The 9,888-nt window shown below is 37.6% G+C and overlaps 1 pseudogene; it reads left to right on the top strand.

Moving 5' to 3' along the window:
- Nucleotides 1–5,152: 5,152 nt before the first annotated feature.
- Nucleotides 5,153–8,204, top strand: LOC120140045 (annotated as a pseudogene).
- The last annotated feature ends 1,684 nt before the right edge of the window (nucleotides 8,205–9,888 follow it).

Here is a 9,888-nt window from a genome sequence, read left to right as displayed (position 1 = left end):
TTAGGTTCACTCACCTCCCATGGGTCATTATTCTTTTGGCTTTTGTAACTAGTGAGCTTTTTCTTTTGCCTCTTTCTCAGCTTTTTCTTTTTTTGCTTTCCCTACCTCCTCACAAATTATCATTTGATCTTTAGGGGCTGGAAGTGTGTCATTCTTTACTGGTCATTCTTTCTCCTTGTCAGGTTTTTCATCTCTTAGCTTTTTAAGAGTAGATGGAGCAGAAGACGAGGAAGGATTTGAAGGATTACCTTGGTAAGAGGATGAAGTACCTTGGTAATGTTCTCGGAATCTCCTTTGGATTTGTACTTCGATTGTCATTGCTTTCTTTAGTGTATCTTCAAGGTTTTCGTACCCATGGAGGTCAAGAAGATCAGTGATGTTTGAGTTTAAGCCGACGACGAATCTTGACACGGTGACCTCTTCTTTTTCGGTTATGTTAGCCCTATTGAGTAAGGACTGCATCTCTTTATAGTAGTCTTCAACTGAACTTCTACCTTGTTGAAGTCGGTGTAGTCGTAGTTTAACTTCTCGTGTATAATGTGTCGGTAGGAATCGGTTCCTCATGGTTTGTTTGAGGTCGGTCCAAGAAGTGATTGTTGGAATTTGGAAGTTCTGGATCTTTTTCCTTGTTTGCATCCACCAAGTTCGAGTATATCCTTCAAATTGTATGGTGATGAGGTGAACTTGTTTAGCTTGGGGGCAGTCATGGTATGCGAACATGAGATCAAATTTTCCTTCCCATTTGATGTACCTGTCTGGATCGTTGTCTCCTTTGAAAGGCGGGATCGTGAACTTTGGTTTTGTAAAGAGTTTGGGTGCTTGGAAACGTGGTTGTTCTTTCTCGGGTACCAAAAGTTCAGCATTGTTTGGTCTTGGATTCTAGTTTGGTAGATCCAGTTGTGGTTCTTGTCGTTCTCTCACGATTTCATCAAATCTTTCAACTTGAGTCGTGAGTCGGGCAAGTGTGGCTAAGATAGCCGTAAGTGTCTTGTTGTTAGTGTCGCCCATTATGAAATCATAACACTCAAAAGAAAATTTTAAAGTAAAATAAAAACAAAAGAAAGAAAATTCAACAAAGCAAGAAGCCTCACAAGTCACTCCAAGAAAGTAACACAACGAGAGGCAAGTAAGCCGATCTTGTACTCTTTAAAACTCACTTTACCAAGTAGTCTTCCTCAGTTCGTATCGGAGTTTGATTACTAGCAAAGATTATAAGAAAAACTTAAAAGTTCTAAGAGGTCAAACAAGGGTTAGACTCCAAGAGAACGAGAATGCAAAGAAGGAAGAAATATGCAAACTCTTTAGTCCTACTAACACAAGGAAGATAATGTGTTAGATAGTGCAAAAGAACAATAACAGGGAAAAACAAAAGAACCTAAAGCACTAAGAGTTAAAGAAAAAAAGGACCAAACCAGAAAACCTAGAAAACGCTGGATCAACTTGAGCAACGTTTTTGAGGGGGTTACCGGTATCCAAAAATTATTTAAAAATTTTTGAATGTCTTTCGATGCGTCAAGAAACCACCTGTAAAATTTCAGAATCAAATATCTTCAGTAGTATCCAGTAGACTCTGTTGAACGGTGAGTCCTCAAACAATCTGTTTTTCTTGATCGCTTTGTTCGAAGTTGTTCTTGATCTCCAAAAATTATGATTTTTTGTGTGAATGATCTCAAATATATGAAGTTTCAATCTGAAATTTTTCACCACAAAATTCCTCCTGTATAATTTTCAAGAAATTCGACAATATTCTAGACCGAATCTGCCGATAAAACTTGAATGATGTATTTGAAGGCTCTAATGAACTATGATTGAAGTGAATTTTGGAATGGAGATTAAAATTAAGATGGATATGATATCTACAGAAAATAAGCCCTAAATACTTTCGTTTGCAATTTTTTTTGAAATTTTAGCTTTTTTTTTTTTTGCTTTTTTATTTTTTATTACTTTTTTTTCTTTTTTTTGTTGTTTTTTTTGTTGTTTTTTTTTGAAAAAATAGCAAACTAACAAGAAGGATTTGAATCTAAATTAAAATTAAATAAAAAGAACCTGAAACGATGAATCTTCTATGAACTAGCTCCGTTGGGGTACCTTGACGGTTTTGTGTGCAAGAACAAGCAAAATTGCTTGCTTCTTTCCAAGAATCGGCCCAAATCTGATACCAATTGATAGGGAAGCGGTGGAGGATTGATGAACGTTGCTCTTGTTGAAGAATCAAACCTAGAAAGCTCTAGACTCGATGAAGAACAAAGGTGATGAATATGGGAAGGTGGCAGTAGTCGCTAGGATTGTTTAGGGTTTCTTTTATGTGCTGGAATCAAGACAACATGATTAGAATAAAATAAACAAAAGATAAATAAATGAAAGATGAAATAAGATAATAAAGAAATCAAAAGATCTCCCTTATTAAGGTGAACGGTAAAGATGATTGATGGTGCGGATGGATTTGTGGAAAAATAGATGGATAAGTGTCCTATCGAGCCCTCCTAGTCGCAATGAAAAGGAAAACACGATAAATGGCTCTAACCAACCCTCCTAGTCATGATGAAAAGGCAAATTGGAGTGTGAAGATTAATCTCCCTCACAAGAACTTGAAAGAACTCCAGGAGAAGAAGCTTCGAAGGCACAAGGCAATCAGCACTTGCAAAAATGAACTCTCATTGTATTATTAATCAAAGAAATCTTGAATTACAAAGTTGAATGAAGCATCCTTTATATAGGGGATGAGTTCTAAAGGCCTTAGATAACTAATGAATAAAATAATAATAAACTAAACATGTCTTAACTCTAATTCCTAATAAAATAATAATAACTAAAGATAATATTTTAACCCAACCTTAATTCCTAATAAAATAATAAATCTAATCCTAAAAGATAATTCATCATCCTATATTAAGTTATATTACAAATAATCAATAAAAATATTGAAAATTCGTAATATTTACAAAATCCCGTAATAATCCAGTATAGGATTTTCTGTATGCACCGTCTTCAGTAAAATAGTCATATCTTGAGTTCCCGGTATTGAATTGATACGATTCAAGAACCGTTGGAAAGATAAGAGACATAAGGTCGTATCTACAGAAGACATCTTGACTAAATAAGATCAGGATCCCATTCAAAAAGTTGTCGTAAGTCTGCTTCTGTTCTGATCTTCTTTTCTAATGCTTGGACGAGTGGATCATTTGGAAGAGTTATTACTTCTTCCTTTGATGTGAGCGTTGTGATGCATGTATCAGGTTCATAATGATGAAACCATTCTCTTCTTGAGGTCATGTGATATGTTGCTCCTGAATCAATGAGCCATATATCTACAAATCATTTTATTCCTTCCACGGTGGTTGACGCTTCACAGCATAGAGCATCTCCATCATCTGAAGTGTTTGCGGTATTGCCTTGTGGATTGGAGTTTTTATTTAGACTCCAACAATCCTTCTTCAAATGACCCTTCTTTCCACAGTTATAACACTTTAAATTCTTCTTGCTCCTCGACTTCGATCTACCATGTTTGTGACTGCTGCTTTGGCCACGTTCTGTTGATCTCACTCTCATCGTTGTCATCGTTGTCAACGCTTCTGCTTGTTGCAGATTTACTTGTCTATCTTCCTTGTTCTTGCACCAATTTTCTTCTTGTAGAACAGCAGCTGCAACATCATCAAAGACTAGACTAGTGACATTATTGTTTGTCAAGTTGATGATGAGTTGATCATACGAATCTGGTAGACTTTGAAGTAGAAGTTCAGCACGTTCTCGTTCTCCTATTTTACAGCTTAAGGATGTAAGCTGAGAAAATAAGGTGTTCAGTGTATTTAAGTGCTCCGTCACTGAAGTAGATTCTGGCATACGGAGAGTGTACAATTTTCTCTTAAGGAAAATTTTATTGTGCATCGATGTGGCCTCGTACAATTTGGTGAGATGATCCCATATCTCCTTAGCTGTCTTCTTCTCCTCGATGCTTGACAATACTTCATCTGCTAATGCTAGATGAAAGTTTTCCATAGCATTCCCGTCCATCTCGTTCCATTTGATGTCATCTGCGAAATCCACCGGCCTTTCATTGATAGCCGCTAGACACCCGTCTTTCCTTAGGATGGCCTTCATCTTCAATTTCCACAATGAGAAATTTCTCCCATTGAATTTTTCAATATCAAATTTCGTTGCCATAGCTTCTTTTACGGATAGCTCCCACTATTTCACTATCGTGAATAGTTATCTGGAACCTTCAAAGAATGGGTAATACCTTCTTACTTTCTTATGTTGGAGGATCCACCTTTTGGTGGCAACCACAAAGACAATAAGCAGATATTACACACTCAAATCTGGCTCTGATACTAATTGTTGCGGAAGATGGCTATCGGATAGAGTAAAATCGCAACTGATAATTTGAGAAAATAAAAATGAAGATAAAAGAGACACAAAATTTACGTGGAAAACCCCTAAAATTATTAGGGTAAAAAGCACGGACAACAGTAGAAGAATTTCACTATGAGAAAATAGGAATTACAACCTCTCTCGATCTACCAAGGAGAAAACAATGATAATTCTCTCTTGATAAAAAGGAGAAAACAACTCTCAAGAAACTCTCTAAATTCTCTCTAGTATTGGAAGAAAGCTAAAATGCTTTGGGATGGTTTTGTAGCTAAATGAGCTAGGGTATTTATAGTTGAAGCTTAAGGACTAATTTGTAAATACCCTAAATTACAATGACTAAAAGTGAATTTCTACCATTGTTAATTTTCAACACAAATCCACCCTTTTTGACATTTGTCATTCGGTGGATTAATTAAATCCAACTTTCCACCGAAAATTGGTTTAATTTTCAACAATATCTCATCTTATTTACGGTCACAACTATAATGATGCAATTGTCATAACTTTTCGTTTTTATTTTCCCAGGCAATTCAATTCTAAAGATATCGTCAGTAAAATATTGGAAAGAATTCTTGTTGCCCAAGTAAAAAATCCAATTATTTTCCCAGCATTCATCAGCAATGACTTTATGTGAAATAGACCGGCAAGTAGCCAATGTATTATAAAAGGGTTCCTTGGGTCATCAGTTCAATTCCCCTCTCTCCACCCCCCAAAAAACAAAAAAATACTGAAGTCACATAAAAAAGGTGGCCATATCCTCAAGGGTAGCAAGTGGGAGAAAAACATGGCAGACAGTGCAGTCCAGTTCTTACTAGAAAAGTTTGCGCCTTTGTTCGAAAAGGAGATGCAACTATTGAGAGGTGGTAGGGAAGAAGTTGCGTACGTAAGGGGAGAACTGGAGCGCATGAGAGCCTTCTTGAGAGTTGCTGATGCATTGGAAGACACTGACGATGAACTCAAAGTATGGGTCAGCAAATCAGAGATATTGCTCATGAGATGGAGGACATTCTGGACGAATACATGCTTCTCCTCACCCATCATCATGGACAAGGTCTCTCTGCCTTCCTTCACAAGATGTCTTTCTGTATACGCAACATGAACGCTCGTTATCAGATCGCTTCCGACATACAAGGCATCAACTCCAGAATACGAGACATTTGTGACGGACACCGTAGACTTCGTCAGCAATTCTGTGCTGATGAAGGGTCTAACTCCAACAGTTTAGGCAATGCATGGCGGAACCGACGAGAGGATGCCCTTCTTTTGGATAAAACCGACTTAGTTGACATCAACGAGAGCAAAAAGAAGCTCATCGGATGGCTGATCGATGGCGGTACAGACCACCGAGTTATTTCGCTACTGGGGATGGGCGGTTTGGGGAAAACCTCGTTGTTGAAGCAAGTGTATGATGATGCAGATGTGAAGAAACATTTACCGATACATGCTTGGATCACGGTTTCGCAATCTTTCAAGTTGGAGAGTCTACTTAAAGACATGGTTCAACAACTCTCCAGAGTGATTAGTAAACCTATCCCTGATGGACTGGACAACATGAGCAGCTATCAGCTCAAAACGATAATAAAAAACTGGCTGAGGAAGCGAAGGTACCTGATCATTTTGGACGATCTGTGGCACATTAACGAGTGTGATGCTATCAATTTCGCCTTGCCTGCTAACGATTTCTGCAGCCGGGTGATGCTTACCACACGAAATGCTGACTTGGCCGTTTCGTCTCGTATAGAATCTGAAGGCGAAGTGTATACTTTGGAGCCTTTGCCTACTGAGGAGTCATGGACGTTGTTCTGTAGGAAGACTTTTCGGGGAAACTGTTGTCCTCCCCACTTGGAGGAAATCTGTAAACAAATCTTGAATAAATGTGGTGGGTTACCTCTTGCCAGTGTTGCAATTAGTGGTGTTTTGGCCACGTAAAACAAGCGAAGAATAGAAGAATGGGAAACGATCCGTCGTAGTCTTGGAGCTGAGATCGATGGCAATGCTAAACTTATTAATTTGAAGAAAGTATCGTCTCTCAGTTTTAATGATTTACCATACCATCTGAAATCATGTTTCTTGTACTTGAGCATCTTTCCTGAGGATCACCTGATCGAGCTTATGAAGCTGATACGACTTTGGATAGCGGAAGGCTTCTTTGAAGCAAAACAGGGAAAGACACAAGATGTAGCCGAGGACTTCTTCAACGAGATTCTAAACCGAAGCTTAATTTAAGTAGTAGCAGGGATGACCAGTGATGGTAGGGTGAGGTCATGCCGCGTTCATGATCTCGTGCGAGAGATCATCATATTGAAGTCCAGGGAGCAAAACTTTGCTGTCATAGCAAAAGATTAGACCGCAATGTGGCCCGACAAAGTTCGACGCCTCTCCGTTTAATACATTGTAGAACGTACTTTAAAACAGGTTCGTTTCTCAACTGCGGTCTCTCTTCATGTTTGCGGTGGACGAAAATCAATTCTTGCATAAACTATTTCCTGGAGGCTTCAAGCTACTTGCTGTGCTTGACATGCAAGCAACACCCATAATAAGGTTCCCAATTGACATTGTCAACCTGTATTATTTGAAGTATTTGAACTTAAGAGAAACGAAGGTAAGAGTTGTTCCGAGGTTCATGGGAATGCTTCACAAACTTGAGACCTTAGATCTTAAACATGCATATGTTACTGAACTGCCAGTAGAGATCCTACAGCTGCGGCGTCCCCGTCATCTTTTAGTGTACCGGTACGAGTTTGAGTCGTATGATTATTTCCATTTGAAATACGGGTTTAAAGGTTTAGAGGGAATAGGAGATTTGCAATCTCTTCAAAAGCTATGTCTAATAGAGATAGACCAAGGGAATGTGATATCGACAGAGTTGGGGAAACTCACTCAGCTGAGGAGACTCGGTATTACAAAGTTGAAGAAGGAAGATGGAAAGAAACTGTGCTCCTCTATCGAAAAGCTGACATGTCTTCGAGCTTTCTCTCTTATATGGATAGAAGAAAACGAGCTTATCAATGTTCAACACCTGGTATCTCCACCTCCATTGCTTCAGCGACTGTACTTGAGGGGCAGATTGGAGAGCATGCCTCATTGGATACCTTCATAGCCTAGTTAAAGTGTACCTAAAATGGAGCTGCTTATAGGAAGATCCACTAGTTTCTCTCGAAAAACTTCTGAACCTAGTCCATCTCGAATTAGTACATGTTTACGATGGAGACACACTGTGCTTCGTTGCTGGAGGGATTAAAAAGTTGAAGCATCTAGGCCTCGACAACTTCGACGAACTGAAATGGGTGCAAATCCAGGTGGGGGCAATGCTGGGTCTAGAAAAGCTGAGCATTCAGCGATGTAAATCGATAGAGAAGGTGCCCTTGGGGATTGAACGTCTTACGAAGCTGAATGTTCTCGAATTTTTCGACATGCCGCATGAACTTCTAAGCATAGTATAAAATAGCGGTTGTGGCATCTGTCGCAGTTGCGGATGCTGCGGACGTTATGTAACGTGTTGCGGTTGTTGATGGCGTGATTTTTTAACTTGTTGCGGCTGTTGCGGGCGGTTGCATAGTGTTAATATTGCGTCGCAGTGACCTTCAAAACCGTTACGATGCGGCCGTTACACTGCGTTGCGGCCGCAATTTAATATCATGCTTCTAAGGTCCCTACGGAAGGACGAGCAAGGTGAAGATTACTGGAGAGTTGCTCACATACCTGATGTGTATTCGACATACTGGAGAGACGGAGCTTGGGAGGTGTATTCGTTGGAAGGTTTTATTGATAGGAACAGCTCTCCTCCCCCCAACACTCTCATAAGTATCCAGGATCTTCATGCACGTAGGAAATGAGCAAACTCGCACACACGTAAAATATTTTTGTACAAAGTGTGTATTTGTGTTTTTAATGGTAAAAAAAATGTATAACTAGCCATTTCACCTTGTGCTCACTTTCTCCAAATATTCCAGATGTGGAAATTGCCTTTGAAGTTGTTTCCGATTGATGTTCATATAGAAAGAGAAGAACTATGAAGGGTGAAGAAGAATTTTATTCAGTGTGGTTGGCAATCACTGCAAATCTTTTTGTACATGATGGAGTAACAAATTTCATTAAGCATATTCAAAACTAAATACTTGATAAGATAAATAGATAACATATTCAAAAGTAGGGGTGTTCAAATCTGGTACCAGAGTCTTCGGGTACTTGATTGGTTGACTCGTATCCCGATATGGATGTTGCGGGTACTCGTAATTCGAGTAACTGAATACCCATTTTTTATCATTTTCAAATTATTAATTAAAAAAACATACATCTTATACTATTAAATAAAAAATTATATTAATTATTAAACATACACCTAATCGGTGGGTGGGTTTTTTAATTTTATTAGTTTAATTTAATATATAAAACTATTAATAATTAAATATGTAATATTATTATATATAAAAAAATAAATGTAATTAAGTACTTGGGTATCCAGGTATCCGAAAAAATTTAATTTTGTGGCTCAGGCCCGACCCAGGAAATGTTGGGTTGGGTATCCGACCTGCTTGGATAATTTTTTTAAGATAATTACCTAATTTATTTTAGTTCAGGTCGGCTAGTCAACAGGCCGGGTCAACCGATCGGGTATTTTTGAACACGATTCAAAAGTAAATACTTAATAATAAGAAAATGTTATTGACAAAAATGTGAAAATTCTAACAATAAAACTAATTGTAAATTACTCGTTTAGTACCTAAACTTTTAATTTTTTCAAATAATACCTAATGTTTAATTTTTGCTTCATTCTAGTTGTAACACTCCCAACCCGTATTAAAACCGAATACGAGCCCGAAGTGTCACATTGACTTTTCAAAACATTTACTTGTATAAAATAGTGAGTAATTTAAAAATTTTATAACATATAACTTATTCAAAACGTTTACAAAACTATTCAGGGCTTATACAATATATTCTTTTGAATACATGCCAACTAGAACTTTATATATTAAAATACATATTATTCACTTGTCCTCTGATATGACTTTCAGTAAGGAGAACTGGCCTGTCTTGTTCCCCATTGCTCTTCACTCTTCTTGAAACCTACGTGTAAATCACTTACACGCTAAGTCTATGACTTAGTGAGGCAATAAATATATAATATAAATTATAACTTGTAATCATGCATGAACAATTACTACTATCACATCATACCCAAACATATATCCATTCATATATCAAAATTCACACATGCATATAATTATCTTCTTTCCTATCGTTATCATATTATTACCATTTATATTTCTATTCTCTTGTTTATATGATTTATTATGTTCATATCACATATCTTATAACATATACAATAATCACTAACACACAGATATCCTGTCATATAATTCATATCCCAAAACATACATATCCCATACATTGTATTCAATATCATCTCTTATTAGCCCATGTACACATGTGACAACTATAGATATGTGAGTCTATTGAGGTTGTGCACTATGCTGTCACCACAACTCGTATAATTCCCACTAGGGGCGCGTATAA

The sequence above is a fragment of the Hibiscus syriacus genome, unplaced genomic scaffold (assembly GCF_006381635.1).
Source record: "Hibiscus syriacus cultivar Baekdansim isolate YM2019G1 unplaced genomic scaffold, ASM638163v2 tig00002237_pilon, whole genome shotgun sequence".
NCBI lineage: Eukaryota > Viridiplantae > Streptophyta > Magnoliopsida > Malvales > Malvaceae > Hibiscus > Hibiscus syriacus.
This window is presented reverse-complemented; position numbering and strand designations above follow the sequence as displayed.